This window comes from Rhinopithecus bieti, unplaced genomic scaffold (assembly GCF_001698545.2).
Source record: "Rhinopithecus bieti isolate Rb0 unplaced genomic scaffold, ASM169854v2 scaffold_56174, whole genome shotgun sequence".
In the NCBI taxonomy this organism is placed as follows: domain Eukaryota; kingdom Metazoa; phylum Chordata; class Mammalia; order Primates; family Cercopithecidae; genus Rhinopithecus; species Rhinopithecus bieti.
The window spans coordinates 4,093,424-4,111,742 of record NW_016824749.1 but is presented as its reverse complement, the minus strand read 5'-3'; the positions used below and the strand labels follow the sequence as shown (position 1 = coordinate 4,111,742).

General features: G+C 41.3%; 1 protein-coding gene across 28 annotated transcripts in view; it reads right to left on the bottom strand.

Moving 5' to 3' along the window:
- The window catches only part of SORBS2 (sorbin and SH3 domain containing 2), a 235,415-nt gene that overhangs the window by 192,891 nt on the left and 24,205 nt on the right, over nt 1-18,319 (bottom strand). For 18 of the 28 annotated variants that reach the window (XM_017862581.1, XM_017862598.1, XM_017862588.1 and 15 more), the window contains exon 2: nt 3,366-3,505. The gene's annotated coding sequence lies outside the window, so the exon portion shown is untranslated. Of the gene's footprint in view, nt 1-3,365; nt 3,506-18,319 lie in introns of those variants that run through there. The other 10 variants (XM_017862582.1, XM_017862599.1, XM_017862605.1 and 7 more) reach the window with 2 other exon arrangements.

Sequence of the window (18,319 nt, the reverse complement as noted above, 5' to 3'; positions counted from 1 at the left end):
CTGCCAGAGAACCATGAGGAACTTCCTGAGACTGACTCACGGGAGTTACCTGTAATGATCTATGTCTCCCAATGGGTCATATTTTTATTGGAGATTATTTACTATGCCTGGAATCCTAATGCTTGGTGTCTCTAATGAGAAAAATAATAACAAAAAAAGTCAATATTCAGCCAACACAAATTTTCTATGATCTACGAAAGAATGTTTCCAGATCCTGGGCTTGATCATTTTTGTTTTCGATGTCATAGATTTGCTGAACAAAGCTTACAAATCCCCCTTTTCCTCTCTGCTCGCTACTACCCCGACCCAGAAAACACACACACACACCTTCCCATCCAGGTCCCATGTGACTGTTAACACCCACATCAGCTCTAGGTCACCATGCTTTTCTGAGGGACATTGCCTCCACTGAGGGCTCCTTTATTCTCAGTATACCTTACATTCCCAGCCACAGTACTGAACTTCTCAATGCTTGCAATGTTCCCTTGGAGTATATCAGTTGAGCAGGAGGAAAAAAATATCTGGAAGTTTATTATTTTTCCACCAATATATTTGACACCACCTTTGGAAAGGGAACAAAAGGCGTACTGTCAAGCGGATAGACCTGGACAAAATGTTACTGTTTGTTCCTCACGAGCACAGAGGTATATTTAAGCAAAGAAAGGCATTCCATGGCTCTCCTAGGACTTCCTTCCTTTAGCTGAATTCTACCAACATGTTCACACCACTGGGGCTCAGGCTGCTGGAATTTAAAACGCAGACCTCTATCTGCCAGTGCTTCAATCCCACGGCTACAAACATTCATATTAGGATGGAACCTGGCTTTCAAACATCATGAGATGAATGGGAGTTTATTGGGGGAAAAGGTGTGCCCCCATGAAACCACAGTAGAAGATGTGGAAATAGGACTGTCCCTGTTCAGCAGATTCTATACTGATACAATAAAGCCTAAAGTCACCAGAAGTCAGCTGGCCTTGGGTTATGTTTCCAATTCAGGCTCACTGACATTCATGAAACCTTTGGCAACACAGGCCAAGTTTCGTGCAAGGCTGGGTAGAATACTTCTTTCATGTGGAAGCCGGGTGAAACTTGGCGGCTTTGGCTACGTTTCACCTGAAGTTTCACATTCAAACAGTCCAGAGTTTCAACGTAAAATTAAGGGGTGAAGAGAAACAGAAAGAAAAACAAAACAAAACAGGGGAAAAAATGGCTTGCCTGGGAATGGAATGATCACCCACCATTCTCCACAAAGATCTCATCCTGGTGCCCTTTAATTTTACTGCTGGAGTATCACCTCTAGCAATATATTTGCACCCAGCGACCAAGGCTTCCCAGTACTAAGGGGGAGTGAGTATTCTAGCTAGACCACCCCCCTGCCCCCCACAAAGTCCAGGCTCAAAATAACGGGAGGATTTAAAATGTTAACCATACACATAAATGCAATGATTAACATGCTTCTTATAATGTAGACTTGAAGGGGAAAAGTGGCAATGAAATGCCCAGGTTTGCGAAATTAAAAGATTAGACTGAACATCTCTCGGGTTTTCTACTATGAATCCAAATTTTGGAGATTCTATTGCATCTGCTCCTAATCCAGGGGGATCTCTGCCATAGCTTTCCCCACAGTTCCGCCGCTCTGGAGACTTGCCCTGTGGCCACTTGCGTCCGTCCTTCTTAGCAAGGTGCAGAGGACAGGGGCAGACTGCGTCAGCGCTGAGGATCTAGCGTCCTTGACTGGGACTTAAACAGTCTTCTGACAGGATTAGGCTCATTCTATTCCTAACCTTCAACAGAACACACAACACACAGGGACCGTTTGCCAGCGAATGTCAAACTCTGCATTTGGCTGAGGACTGTGAAAATACCTTGTGCTTGGGGTGGGAAAGAAAAGGGAAAGAAATGTCATATATGCTTGTGCCTTCTTTACAATGAAGAGAATATTCCAAAGTTGATTGAATGGCTAGTAAGTGCTACATTTTGCCCATTTTAGGAAATACATTTTTAAGAAATCCCTTATCCCTTACACAGCAGAAGTTTCACTTGTAAAACAGACTTCTGGCTACTGAGGGTTTTTTTTTGTTTTTGTTTTTTTTCCCAGTTTTCTTTTGATTTTAATTTTCTTTTTCTTTGTTTGTTATTTCTTCCTCTGTTTTTGTTACTCAGAAGATCATTATGTGGTTAAAATGCATGCTTTCCTTTGACATGTGGCCTGTGATACCAATAAACTTTTCTGAAAAAAAAGTATCTCTGACCTCCAAAGATTTCAGCATCCATGTTTTAAAAAAGCACCCGTTGGGCCCCAAGGCACACGGAGATTCTGAGGCAGCAGGGTAGCCAGCCCGGGCTTCTGGGCACTGCCATTTGCTGCTTGCTCTTACACATCTGCCAGACAGGGGCCATGAACTGCCATGGAGTCTGTGTTGGGGGAATTTTACCAGAGAATACTTTTCTTTCAAATGGGGGTCCCTCTAGAAGTAAAACCTAAGACAGATCCGTGAGGAAAACTAAAGCTCCAATAAATTATTGAAAGGAAATGCTATCAAAGCATTAAACCAAAAGGAAAAAAAAAAGGAGACATTTTACTGAACATAGTAAATAGCCACAATCAAAGTAAATGCTGTGTTTAAAGTTAAAGTCCACAGATCAAAGTACTTTGCAAAATGTCAAGTGCAAGTATAATGAGGGGGAGAGGGAGCCACCGAAACTGACCCAAAGTATCACATTGTCACGTTAGAGAAACCTGCCAGCAAATGTACTTAGCAAAAATTATTCAGCTGAGTAAGGAATCCTCAAAACCGTCCCCTAAAATGTGCTAGGAACATACAAAACAACAATATCAAAAATAAAATCCTCAAAACCCCCAAATCAACCACTCTGATTCCACACGAGCAATGAACGCAACAGTGATAAAAGAAGCATATTACACAATACAGCTCGCTCGTTGCCCTTAAAGAATATTACTTATATATATTCTCTTTACTCAGGTGGATGGCATCTTTTTCCTCTGTCTCTTTTTTTTTTAATGCCCCGGAAAGTTAAAAATAAAGCAGTCTAAACAACAAAAGTATGATGTCTGAAAGATCCTCTCATTGCTCTGGCAATCAGGCTTAATTAGACCTCTGATCTGTGGTTCAGTCATAGTCAAGTCTGTGCTGCAGGTCACTATAGCGAGAGCTTTAAGCAAAGCTTAAAATGTGCAGCCACGAACACGCCCAGATGCTCCCGCTGTATTCTGGAACACAACGTTTACCTGGGAACTGTTCACAACTCTCCTGATTATTTCCACTGTAAGTGAGTTATTTTAAAGACATTAGTCACGAACATATCAGAAAACAATTAAATAATTCCGGAATAAAAAATCTTACCTACAGGCAGCTGAGTTCAACTGTTGCTCTATGCAGAGGAAGTAGGAGTCAGTGGCCTTTTACATGTAGAGATTGTTTATTTAGCCCTTTTTAAAAGGTCTTGAACTCCAGAGGTTTAAGATTAAGTCCAATCCAAGTGTCTGAAGGAAAAAAAGGCAAGAGAGAGGCAAGTAAGAGAGGGAAAGAATCGCAGCTGCTGGGTGGTGCTACTGTTCTGAGAGCATTGGAGCTATTTTCAGCATTAACAGCAGCCGGGGTTGTCTGCAAAGGGATGAAAATGCCTTGCCCAGATCACCACCCCCCACTCCAGGGGGGAAAAAACACCAACCAGGAAACCCACAACAACTTGGTTCATTGTGCAAATATTCATTTAAATTTTAAGGAAAACTGCCAGCACCATTGAAAACAAAACAAACCCAAAGTTGACTGGAATCTTAAAGAAACACAGTGCTCCTCAAGTTTTCAATATGAATTACCTGATTCATTGAAAATGAGATGTCCTGTTTATGCTTTATTGAGAAGGAAGGCTTTTCTTCTGCTATTTCCTAAGGGGTCTTAAGAAATAGTTGAGTGCTTTCTGGTCAGCAGTATCTGTTGCCAGTCTATTCTTCTTAAGAATGAAGACAAATCATTTCTTAAAAGATCCCGCACCTAAATTTCCAGTTTCATCAACTACGCTATTTTTGAAAGCTACTGGGTTAAGCGTTGACACCTCTTATCTATTGGCAGAGACTGGGAACCATTCAGTGACATGAGGCAGACAAACAGTGACCCCTGCCGCGGCCTCCACAGGCCAATGAAGAAATCATTCTGGTTGGGTCACTGACAATGACTGATAAACTCTGAGGCTTCATTTTGTTTCTAGAATTAAAAACTAAGAAGTTGTATTCATTCATTCATTCATTCATTCATTCAGCAAATGTTATTTGGTGAGCACTTCAGAGCTTACTATAAGCCAAGCACTCTGGGAATACAGTGGTGGGCAGAATGAAGTGTCCTTGCCTTCAGGGGTTTAGCGCACACAGATGCAGCGAGAATAAATAAAAACAGAATGTTTAAGTATTTTCCAGACTTTTTTACATGATGAGACTATTCACATCATGGCAGCTGAAGACCGAGATTTCTTTCTACTATGGATGAAGGAAGATACTATGCGTCATCAGATCAACTTCAGGCCTGCATTGAGTCATTGTGCCTTTACAACACCACCAGGGAGGCAAATTAGTTGCTTTCTACCAAAGAAGCAGTTAAGTATTTTTATGAACGCTTTCATTCCACATAGATGAAATCCCTGTGTTTTTTCATAACAAAAAGAATGCTTAGGTAGTCAGAAAGTACTACTGAGAGAGGCTTTCCATCAGGAGATGAAAAGAGAGTCTTCAACCTGAATCCAGTATAAAAAACCGCCGGTGGCTCATGCTTGTAATCCCAGCACTTTGGGAGGCCGAGGCGGGTGGATCACGAGGTCAGGAGATTGAGACCATCCTGGCTAACATGGTGAAACCCCATCTCTAATAGAAATGTAAAAAATTAGCTGGGCGCTGTGGCACGTGCCTGTAGTTCCAGCTACTCGGGAGGCTGAGGCAGAAGAATCGCTTGAAGCTGGGAGGTGGAGGTTGCAGTGAGCCGAGATCGCACCACTGCACTCCAGCCTGGACAACAGAGTGAGACTCCATCTCAAAAAAAAAAAAAGGCCCTGATACATTTTATAATTAATGTGAGGGTTGGTTGCTAGATGCTCATATCAAATTCAATTCTTTCTTTGCAATTAAAGACACTGAAATAGATTATGGAAAATACTGAGGGTTATGCCACATAAAAACAAAAAAGGGTTACATGACTACCATTTCAAGTACTATTTAAAAATAGTGAAATCCTTTGGCTCAATAGACCTTATATTAAAATTCTATTTCAAATTTAAAAATTCATAATTAACTTTGAAATCTCTAATTTGAATTTTATAATAAGATCAACTTCGTTTTAAAATGTATACCAGGCTTTAAAAAATCACTCTAGAATAATGCATTTTCTGTTCATTTATTTTAAATGGTCACATTTTACTATGTCTTAAATACCTGCCAATCTAACATGGGATATTTGTTTCTGTTGGCCTCAATGTGGAATGGTAATTCTACCGGTAAGAATTGGAAGCCTAGCCTCAGATAAACACATTATTTTAATTGCTTTTTTCTTTTCCTTCTTATAATAGTTTATACCACAAAGGAAAATGCATTTAAATATTGGCCTTCCTCGAGAAGCTATGGCATTAAGGAAACAAAGATGACCATAACCCGCCCTCGTACAAAACGGAGATAATAATGAGCTGTCATAGGGCTCACAGGAAAAATGCACATAAAATGCTTAACTGGGTAATGTCTGACACACAGCAAGCATTTGATGGAAGTCAGTACCATCATCTCTGCGGTGAGTGTAAAGCTTTGCTATCCAATATGGTGGCTACATGTGGCTACTGAGCTCCTAAAATGTGGCTAGTCAAAACTGAGATGTCATGTAAGTGTAAAATGCATGCTAGATTTTGAGGTCTTTATACAAAAAAAAGGTGAATGATGAGAAATTACTCAATGGGTACGATGTTCATTATTCAGGTGATGGATACATTCATTAAATCTATGACTTTACCAGTATACGATACATCCATGTAACAGAATTCTCCTTGTACCCCACAAACTCGTACAAATAAAAATAGATTAAATTAAATGTTTTCTCTTCCTAAAACATGTAAACTATCATATAATTTTTATATTGACTGCGTATTGAAAAAAGAATGTAAATTATGACATTAATTTGTATATTGTGTTGAAAGGACAGTATTTTGGACACAGTGTGTTAAATAGGATATTTTGCTAAAATTAATTTCACTAGTTTCTTTTTTACTTTTTCAAATCTGACTGCTAGCTCATTTAAAACTGCCTATGTGACTTGCATTCTGTTTCTACGGGGCAGTGCCATGTAGGCCAATGGTTCTCGAAAGGTAGTGAGCATCACTGACCCAGAAGCTTCGTAAAAACAGATTGCTGGGTCCACCCCTGAGTGTCTGATTCAGTCGGTCTGGTGGGGCGCTGAAATTTTGCATCCCTAAGAAGTTCCCAGGTGATTCTTGACCTCACTTTGAGAACCGCTGGTCTTGGGCCTTGCTTCTTAAAAAAGCAGTCCGTGGACCAACATTAACATCATCACTTAGGATCTTGTTAGAAACACAAAAGCTCAGGCCCCACCCAGACCTACTGAGCCAGCCGGCGCATTTTCACAACACCCCCGGGCTGTGTGGAAATATGTTGAAACTTGAGAGAAATTGATGTAAAGTAGTGTCTGTCATCCCTGGGTGAATACAAGGTAAACTTTTACAAACACCAGTAGCCCGGCCCCGCCCCCAGAGAGTCAGATTTAATGACTCTGGATGTGACTCAAGCATCTGCATACGTGAACAGCTGATTCCAGGTTAAAGCCAGCACTGGGAGTCCCATCAGACTGGCTGTGGAAAGGCCAGGATCTAGAAACCAGACACTCCTGCTAGTGAGGGGGCAGATGCTTGGGGACTGCCAGGTGCTGGAAAGACAGGTCCTGTGCTAGGGTGAAGAGAGTCAAACGCACACAGCCAGGGCCACGCAGGGGGCCTCCATGCCTCTGCAGGTGTGACAGAAGTCCCAGCTGCTCCGGGTGTGGCCTTTCAAGGAAGGCTGGGTAAAGCAGAGCACAGCCTCGGTCTTGGAGAAGCTAGAACCCTAGGGTAAGTTATCTGGGCAGAGATGCAGGCTCCGAGGAAAGAGATAAGGACCTTGCTAAAAGAACCCTGGTATACGTCAAAGTGGGCCCAGGAGCCCTGGGAACTGAGTTTCTTAAACGCTACATATCCACAGGTTTGGTTTCAGAGGCTGGAACAGGAATAATCTTTTGGACAGAGATGAAGAGGGAAACAAAAGGATGAAAGTGCTGAAAGTCAGATTCATTGAATGTATTTTTTCTCTCCCTCCCTAACAAAAACCAAGAGGGTTTTACATCATTAAGGCATAGTAGACACAGATCAAACCATATTAGAGGGTATTTCCATCCCAAAAGAGGATCTTGTTAACCCAAATAACTCTACAAGTGTTAGAACTGGTGAGAAAGACCCATATTTTGGAGTAGAGAGGCCTTCTGTTACTCACTACACCTCTGTTCCGGCCTTAAATAAATGAGCACGCCAACCTCAAGAGTGTGTCTGAATAACCTCATTCGTTTGCCAAATGACTTCTCACATTTTCAGGCGGCACCTGAGCTTTGCGTGTTTCACAGAGCTTGGTAAAAATAAAATCCTCACTATAAGAGAGAATCTGGGCTCACACTGGTAACATTTGGAATTTCCAATTCTGTATGCAGAAACCATCTGCAGCTTTGCTTCTCACTTTCTTGGTTGGTCCTTTCAGAAAACTTTAAAAAGTGCATAATACTTCCGAGTGGAGAGTCTGGAGTCAGGGTGCCCGGGTTCGAATCCTCATCCTGACACTTATGCGTGGCTGTAGCCGTAGGTCACTTTCTTAGCCTCCCCATACCTCAGTTTCCTCCTCTGTAATGAGACCTTTCTGTATTCAGTTGTTGTAGGGTGAAAATTGTTATTTGAAACGGCCATGGAAAAAGTCTGCTGCTTTGTAAATTTTATATGAATGTTGGTTAAATAATCAAAATATATTTGAAAATCTGTGCAGATTTCCATATGTGGCTAAATTTAGTAATTTTTTAAAGATACTGTGGTGATTTCCAGGGACTTTCATGGGCATGATTTTTTGAACACATATATTTAGAAGGTTTCTTTGAGTGTTGTTTTAAATTTTTTTCCCAAGAGAGCACAGAATTCTCAATTGATTCCTCATCACTTCCTATTATTTGAGAGGATCCCAGTAGGAAGGAAGTAAATGTAGTTTTCCCATGAGTATTGTTTTCTAGAGAACATTCTTTACCCCTGCAGTCCTTTGAAAAGTGAGTTGTGCTATAGACGTTCAGAGATCTTCCTGGCCCCTGTCATTCTAGTAGCATTGTCTAATATCCCAGGAGAACAATGTGTCATTCTCTTAGTCAAATAGTTCAGTGCTTAGGGAGAGGCAGCAAGACCATCTCAAACACTGGCGTGAGTTTCAAAGACATACTGAAAGAGCAGTCAGATTCTCCTACAGAAATCAGCTAATGCTGACTAAAAGAAGACATGGACACTGAAGTCAAGCACATTGTAAGCAAAATGAAGGCTAGACTAAGTGGATGTAACATCTTTTTTTTTTCTTTGAGATGGAGTTTCGCTCTTGTTGCCCAGGCTAGAGTGCAATGGCACAATCTCAGCTCACTGCAACCTCTACCTCCCGGGTTCAAGCGATTCTCCTGCCTCAGCCTCCCAAGTAGCTGGGATTACAGGCATGCACCACCACAACTGGTTAATTTTGTATTTTCAGTAGAGATGGGATTTCTCCATGTTGGTCAGGCTGGTCACAAACTCCCGACCTCAGGTGATCCACGTGCCTCGGGCTCCCAAAGTGCTGGGATTACAGGTGTGAGCCACCGCACCTGGCCTGGAGTAACATCTTTTATGCTTGCCTGCTTCAACCACACTCAACAAAGTGAAGCATATGCAATAAAAATAAGGATACCTGGTAGCTTCATGCATGTAGCAAGCATCTGTCAGGTCATCTACAGGAACCTCACCCATGGTATGCCACTTGCTGAACAATGCATGCATGCATTGGGCTAGGAAACTAAAGCCCATATGTTGAGTGACTTTAGACCAGTCATGCAAGCTCCCTACACTTGTGCCCTGAAAAGTAGGCAGAGGAATGGGACTGTACCTGCCTTACTGACTCTTAAACCTATGCTTTTGCTTGGGCTTATCTGGATTACATTCGGCAGTCGCCGTGATTTACACCTGTGGGCGGCACTGTTTGAAAGGAGTCAGATCATGCACCTGGTGACTTCTACTGCCTGGTTATTGATGTTAAGCAAATAAGTTTTAGGAGGCGATTTGTCATCACATGTGCCATTTTACTATCTGGGATTGGGGTTTATCAAGTGAGGAGAAAATCTTAACAAATGGTTAAAGGACCAGTATCACTGAAAGAGATTATATAGAAATAACTTCTTAAAATCTTTGTTAAGCTCAATTTTCTAGTTGAAACTTTGTTTTATTTATTTTATTTTATTTATTCGTTTATTTTTGAGATGGAGTTTTGCTCTGTCACCCAGACTGGAGTGCAATGGGGTGATCTCGGCTCACTGCAACCTCTGCCTCCTGGGTTCAAGCGATTCTCCTGCCTCAGCCTCCCAAGTAACTGGGACTACAGGCATGTGCCACCACACCCAGCTATTTTTTGTATTTTTAGTAGAGACGGATTTCACCATATTGGTCAGACTGGTCTCTAACTCCTAACCTCAGGTGTTCCTCCTGCCTCGGCCTCACAAAGTGCTGGAATTACAGGCGTAAGCCACTGCGCCCAGCCTGAAACTTTGTTTTAAACTGGCTGCCTGAATTCTTTGTGTATTTAAAAAGCACCTCTGCTGTTTACGTAACCATGACTTAGCTTTTCTTGTTATTTCTATTCCATTTGAAATTGAGCATATGCAACGGTCGCTAAATCTGCTATGAAAATCATGAAGCTAAGTCTTTTCCATGCAGCCCACTGAAGGCCCTGCACAATCTGGTGTCCTGCAGCATTTCCACCCAGATCTCCACCGCCTTCCTCCCAGCGCCATTGCCTCTGGCCTCTCCAGCTTCCCTTCCATTCCTGGACCGTGCCTCATGCAGGGCCCTGGCTTGCATGGCTCACTCTGATGGGAACGCCTTCCCTGCCCACTGGCGAATGCCATGCAACCTCCAGCTTTCAAGTGTCTTCCTCAGGAAGGACTTTCCTGCTCCACCAGCGTAGCCCCGCCACTCCCCGCCTTTTTTTTTTAAACTCGTAAAGAATCACCTTCCTCATTCCCTCTAAATTCGGGCTCAGTTGCTTGAATTTGCTGGAGTAATTGACTGGAGCCCCTCTCCTCCACCGGCCTATCAGCTCCCACTTGCCCCTCACATTACTTACATTCCTCACACAGGGATTGCATTTGTGCCTGGCCCAATGTCAACAGGGGCCAATACGTAGTTGCTGAATAGTAAATGATTAAATAAGTTCTGCCTAAGGCATGAAGCAACACAAGAGTACATTTTTTGGTTCTATATTTATCAGAACCTATGAAATAAAAAGTATCTGATCATGTAAAAAGCAAAAAATTATGTGCTCTAATTAAGCAACTGTTTCCAACCCAGACGATTCTCTGAAATATTGCTTTGTAGCTACCTATGTGGTTTAGAAGCCATCTGAAGACGCAGATGCTGCTTGCTTTTCCCTTCAGGATGTAATGTGTTCTGTTATCTTAATTTGCATTTATTCTAAAATAGATTTCAATAAAGCAAGTTATTTGCATTCACATATCATATTCCTAGACCTTTTTCACAACCATGTGATACTCTACTAGGGTAGAGTGAGGTCCCTGATAAACATTTCTTCTGATTAGGGTTATTGAGAGCATTATGTATTTGTCTACCTATTGCTTGGCAGTTATACCACCTGAAACCCTATGTGGTTATTTATAATGTAGTTTTATGAGCAGACAGGTAGGTATAAAGTGACACACCAACCATGCCACCTGGTCAGGCCATAGTCATTCCAGTGGTATGAAACTCTTTCTCATGGCCATATTATGCATAAGTTTTAAACAGACAATGAACGAATAGCCACTGATTGAGAAGATTGGAGATTTGCAATCTTATTTTCTGGCAAATAGCCAAGTAATATCAACAGGAGAGAAAAGGAGAGTTTTGTGTGTCACAGACTACACAGCAGGGGTCAAAGCCTGGGGTAGGAGAGGGCTGGGTCTCTGCTGCATTGATTTGAAAGGAGCTATGGAGACATTTCTTCTACCACTTGGGCAGAGGAAAGCTTGCTATGGCCCAACAATGTTTTAAAATCTATTCTTTATACATGTGTAAAACACTCTGAAATCACCAAGACACAGCATGAAATGTATCTTTTCTGAGACATTAAAAAACTGAATGAATTAATCAACAAGCCATGGCACAATTCCATAATTACTATGACCACAGAGTTAATTAATTTAGCAGGGATAGTACATAATACACACCATGCTAGAAAACTGTCCTTGAAACTCACAAAGGTAAAGGATGAATTAAGAACAATGAAGGATAGTTGACCAGCATTCAAGAGTTAGAAGGAACTGTAGATTTCTTATACTAAGTGCATGAGAAAAACTTCTTCCTAAATGAATGAGGCTGGAAATACAAACCCTCAGAGACTGGACACACAAATATTTTCTTTCTTGTTTTTTTCTTTTTGAGACAGAGTCTCTCTCTGTCACCCAGGCTGGAGTGCAGTGGCGTGATCTCAGCTCACTGCAAGCTCCGCCTCCCGGGTTCACGCCATTCTCCTGCCTCAGCCTCCCCAGCAGCTGGGACCACAGGTGCCCGCCACCTCGCTCGGCTAATTTTTTGTATTTTTAGTAGAGACAGGGTTTCACTGTGTTAGCCACGATGGTCTCGATCTCCTGACCTCATGATCTGCCTGCCTCGGCCTCCCAAAGTGCTGGGATTACATGCGTGAGCCACCACCCCAACTGGACATAGAACTATTTTCTATGTTGTCTGTCTTCTAACCAGACCCTTTCTACTTCTGTGTGTGGCAACAACTACAGTGTTCTACACTGTTGATCTCCTCAGTTCTCAGGTGGCCAAGTGAGGCCTTGGGCAGCTAAAGCTCCTGGACTGGCCACCTCTGGCTATTAGCAACCTCATGTGTTTACCTCTGTGCCTGCAAATATTCTTGATTTTATGTATATTATGATACAGAAAAGTCTGGAAGGGAATGCTTTAACCAGCAAAGTCAATCTACTAAACTAAAAGGCATGGGAGAGACACGTTAAGAAATCAGTAACCATGTTGTAGTTAAAAAAAAAAAAAAGCAAAGTCTTTGTTCAGACCCTCAGGGCTAAGCAGAAGTAGACTGGTCTTCAGTGGCAGGCATGAGAAGGAATATCCTGCCCGCATGATGGACATTTTGGATCCAGGCAGAGAGGCGGGAAGCTGCCCTCTGAATCAGAGTAAATGCTCACATTTTTACCTTCCAGCAAGGGCCCTCCTTTCTGTGGCAAGAATTCCTTTGAGGATCATTTTCAGTTTGAGGTTCTGTCTGATATGTTTTATTTTACAATTAAGTCACTATTTCCATATTCATTACTCTGTAAAATAAGTCAAGTGTGTAAGAGGTGTGGTAGACACTTCCTCCTGCCTCCTGAGGATCCATTTTGCAGTCTCGGTCTTCCTCACTGCAGAATCCTGACAAGACGCCCAGTTAGCAACTGACCTTCCCGGATTCCTTGCAGTTTGTTCTGACCAATAAGCTAAAGGCAAGGCATCCTGCTGAAAATGTCACACGCACAGTAATGACACTAACCCTCCAGAGAAGAGGGCTTCCTTGTCCTTTCCTTTCTTTTTTGAGACAGAGTCTTGCTCTGTGGCCCAGGCTGGAGTGAGTGGCGCGATCTTGGCTCACTGCAAGCTGCGCCTCCCGGGTTCCCGCCATTCTCCTGCCTCAGCCTCCCGAGTAGCTGGGACTACAGGTGCCTGCCACTGCGCCCAGCTAATTTTTTGTATTTTTAGTAGAGATGGGGTTTCACCATGTTAGCCAGGATGGTCTCGATCTCCTGACCTCGTGATCCGCCCGCCTTGGCCTCCCAAAGCGCTGGGATTCCAGGCGTGAGCCACCGCGCCTGGCTGTCCTTTTCTTTCTAACCTTGTTGTGCTCCTCTTTTTGTAAACTGAAATGCAGATGTCATTCTAGGGGGGTGCATGCTAATGGAGAGATGGCAGAGCAGAACCTACCCTGGGCTACCTGTCCGTGGGATTTCTTGTTATTTGAGGCAAACCCAACCTGGTTAAATGACTGTGTTGAGGTAATCTGTTCCATGAGAGCTAGAAACAGAACCAAAACAATCATCTAAAAACAACTTTCATTACATTAGACTGGCTAAATGATAGCAATAAACTATTAGGCCTGCCATTAAGATATTATTAAAAAATAGTTCCAGAAGTTTTGAAAGAACTTCTGGACATCAACAACTAATGCTTACAACAGTTGCGGCATTAAGTCTCCGGCCCGTTATTTCCCAATGGAGCAAAACTGCCATGAAAATGAGCCGATATGCCTAGCGCCCTGGGAGCTGCATCATTTGAATATTTTTGACTGTAAATATAGTAAAGTAGTTGACTCTTTTTTCTAAAACAACCATTTACTGATTGGTGATGTCAAGAGAAATAAGAACACAGCAATAATCGACAGGAAATACAAAACAGGAACGCATTGTTTATTCTGTTCTCAGTAGACACTGCCAGATCATTGTTCAGAGCGCTTTGAACAGGGTCACTTCGATGGAGTTTAGGGAGTTTTTAAAATCTAAATTGAATGATGAAATGTGTCCTTGGGACAGAAAAAGCAATTTTGAAAAGATTATTCAAGGCCATAATGTGTTGGCTTTGAGTGTTAAAAACCTTTAAGAATCTTACGACGGTTTCTTAAAACGGTGAATGCTGTCAGTCGTAATGGAGGGGAAGACAAGTTTGATTAGGCGGCCAGTGAATTTTCAGAATTAAACAAAGTTAAAAATACACACGCAACATGGAAATTGTTCTAAGCATTTCTGTGTCATGGTTTCTGATGATCATGAATGGAAGAAATGAATATAAATCATAACAATTCTGTTTTATAACAGACAGTCTCGTATAAATATTGTGTCTTTCTAGTCACATTTGCCAAGAACTGTGTTAAAGTGTAATGATTGAGAGCGTGGTCAGTAGTTACCTACCACCATCAAACCCGACTCTATTGTTGCCAGCTTCTGTGGCTACTACCATCTTCTTGGGCTTCAGTTCTCTTACCCACCAAATAAGCCCTGTAGTAGTCCTTGACTCATAATTGTTGCGAGGCTTAAATGAGTTAATATATGCAAAGCTCTTAAACAACACACAGTAGGCACTCCCTACGTGCTGGTTGCTGCTGTTTTCATCATCATCTTAAGAGCATGGGCTTAGAGAAAAAAGAGCTCTGAGTTAAATTTCTGGTTCTTCCCCTAATGAGCTCCCTGGTTTGGGTGTAATCGCTGAGCCTCGTTTTCCTCATCTGAGCAATGGGAATTGTGCTCATTACCTTAAAGCATTAAGAAGAGGGTTGAAGAATATAATGCTGGAAAACCACACCTGGCGCATTGGAATCATTAGCTACAATTTGTTTACATTACATAGAAAAAAATTATTTGCAAATTGATCTTCAAAAATATAGGTACTTTTACTTTGCTGTTGGGGAAAAGGAAATGGATTGGGCACACCTAGATATTGAATTTAATTTCCTTATCATTTATTTCAGATAGATCACACTCTAAGTTTTATGTTTTGGGTTTTTTTTGGTCTATTTTAATTTTAAACAAGAATACATGGGACTGTCAAACAACTGGATTAAGAAAATCCCCATATCTGAGCTAATCACTTTGTCCTATGTTTGACATAACAGTCTCCTTAGAGCAACAGCGTTATCATTGCTTCATTTAGTAAGTGGAGAAGGCTAAAGAGGAAAGATAGCAGCATTAAAAGAAATGACCTGGAAGAAATAGAGAAGAATGGACTTTGTAAGGCCCTGTGAAAGTCTATCATTCCTTTGGTAGGTGGGAGGAGCACAGTTATAATCCTATCCACATTGTTACAAACAAATACACACTAACTTAACATTGATTGACTATGGTTATAATGAATGGTAATTGAAAAAGTATCCCTCTATCACAGCAGTGATTACATTGCAAGGAAAGAACTGAGGCTTTGGAACCAGGCACAGCAGATCTCAAGGCGTGGCTTCTCCCATGGCAAGCCATGTCACTTTGGGAGAGTTACTTAATCTCCCTGAGCCTGGATTTCCTTATCTATAAATAGCAGACAGGCTGGGCATCATGGCTCAGGCCTGTAATCCCAGCATTTTGGGAGGCCGAGGCAAGCAGATTGCTTGAGGTCAGGAGTTCAAGACCAGCCTGGCCAACATGGTGAAACCCTATCTCTACTAAAATACAAAATTAGCCATGTGTGCTGGCGCATGCCTGTAATCCCAGCTACTTGGGAGGCTGAGGCAGGAGAATTGCTTGAACCCAGGAGGTGAAGGTTGCAGTGAGCCAAGATCATGCCACTGCACTCCAATCTGGATGTTCATCCTTTTTTTTTCTTTTTCTTTCTTTTTTTTTTTTTTTGAGGCTCATGTCTCAAAGAAAAAAAAAAAAAAAAATTATAAATAATAAAAAGAAAAAGAAAAAAAATAGCAGACAACCCCACCTATCTCTCTGGAGAGGTTTTGAGAGGATTAAATGAGACTTTGCATGAATATTGGTTACTCCATCAAGTGGTTGCAGAAGACGGGGTCAGTAGGCTGTTGTTGCTGTTTACCTCTTTTTTCCTACTACACGGTAGGCTCCTTGAGGATAGGATTCCTTTAAAAACAAAATACAACCAGTTCCCAGCACAGTGGCTGGTTGCTGGAATGTACTGAGTGAATATACACCAAATAAAGCAAGCCAGGGATACTCTGAATGGAAAGCTCAAACAACAGCAATAATGAATAGAAGGCCTGACTTGTTTAAGTGAAAATAGTTAAGAGAGACTGGCATGGACAAACTGAACTGATGCACTGGGGAGCAGATTAAATAAAAAGGACGTAAAGGACAACAACTTCTTCACACACATATTTAGAAGGGAAAGATAAGCTGTAAGGGACAGAGAAACCATTATGCAAGCTGAGGGGGTTATAAATAGCATCCTTACATGGGGCTGTTTCTATATAGCCTCTCTATTTTTTTTTCACCTTGTAGGAAGATCATAATGACTTTAGACCTATGATTTCTGTGAGCTCTGATTCCTATTTTAATTTACAAAAGTTTTTATATTAAATTCAGGTCGTCTCATTTCTCTCTGAGGCTCCCTCCTCCCATTCTGTCTCCACCCTATCCTAAGTGCCTCCACTTTGGGTACTCTTGGGTTTTATGGCTAAATCCAGCAATGCAGATTGTGGGCGGGCAGGCTTCCCGTATTGTTCCTACCGCACATTTCTCTACAGCATTTCTTAAATAGGGCCTAGTCTGGAGACTTTCAGGACGAATATTATAGTTCTTACTTTTCATTTAACCTTGAATCATAGCTGGAAAGAACATTACAAAACCTAGGTAATCATCCCCTTCACATTTTGAAAATTGGGGAGCTGAAGATGATTTCACAGCTAAAGCCATGACTAGGGCCAGGGTCTAAGAAACATTGTTGCAGTGAATGGGCAAATGACATCAAATGGTGCAGGCAGCATGTTCCCGATCTGAGACGGAAGAGGGGTTTCCACGGGTCCTACCGGTCCGTTCCATGAGCACCAGGGCTGCTCCAGCACCAACTGCTGCTTTGTTCTGCCTGGGAGCAGCTTTGTTGGAGACTTGCTATTCAAATCCCTGATGAACTAAATTAGCTGTTAATGCTATTCGCAATCCTAGACTCATTTAAGTATCAGGTGATAGCGTCAATGGGGCAACACAAAGAAGTTTTCATAGACGAAGAAAAGAGATACCGACAGAGAAAATGAGGTTTGCAATAATTTTAGTAAGAATGGATTCAGCGGGGGAAAGAAATTAATAGGCTATATCTAAAAAGAAAAACAAATAAAATTTGGTGCTTCAAAGTTTAAATTAGGCACATTTCAGTTGAGTCATAGCCGACACTCAAGTAGAGCAGTGTGATCTCAGAATCAATCAACTATCAAAGGAAAATAGCACCATTTAAGATAATGAGAAAAATGACTTCAGAAATGAGATAATTCTCAGAGAGAAATTATTCATACAAGGCTTGCTTGTAAAACTTCTGAAAAAGAAACCTGCAGCTGAATTCATTTTATAGCATTATATTAGGGTACACTTATTTGGTAAATTTTATAATTATACCCTGTAATGAATCTCACCTGCAAAGACAGAGAAAGACTCAGTCCAAGCCACCCTTATATTTGCACATATAATGTTGGGTAAGCGAAGAAGGAATTGGAAAGCTCTTCACCAACGGTGCCCATCACTGTGGCCAAACCTGGTTCTAACTTGCAGAGCCTCCGCCATTCTGTAACATGAACTCTGTTTTCATGTTACAGATTAAGATCTATCCACTTGGCCTATTTTAAAAACAGTTGCACACATTTGAACACACCTTTGAGACTCCAAATTGGACTTCTGTACCACCTTCTATTTTGGGTAACCACAAGGGTGCTGGAAATTTCAAGTACTAACAAACGCCACGACCTACAAACTGAAGAACATGAGCTGGAGAATACATGATTCCTGGGCCGCAGAATTCACCTGGGCTCTGGGCTCCAGTTATTCTCTGGGGCATTTGACTTAGGAATCAAGACCAGGTCAGGTCATCTTTGTTTGGGATGTTTATACTCTTTTTCGTGATGTCCTCAACATCGCATTGCTCTTTTTTAAAAAACATTCAAAAGTCTGCTTAAGATCCATTGTTAAAGCTTATTTTTGTGTTTCTTTGAGATTAATATGATATTTCCATTTTCCATAAGAAATGAAATTGCCTTCCTTCTACCCTTAAGCAGTCCTGTAGAGAACTCCTAATATTCATTCATCCCCACTCACCTTATCCAGATTCGAATTAGCTACAAAGGTACTCAGGAATTCTATGTAATAATTATTCAAAATAAAGTCATAACAATTTTATTATTTAGCAAAGTATAATTTATCAAATAAATCATATTTATAAGTATAAATTATATAATTATGTATAAGATAGTAATCAAATATTATATAACATATACAATAAAGAAATTAATATAATTTCTTATAATTTTTAATATAATAAA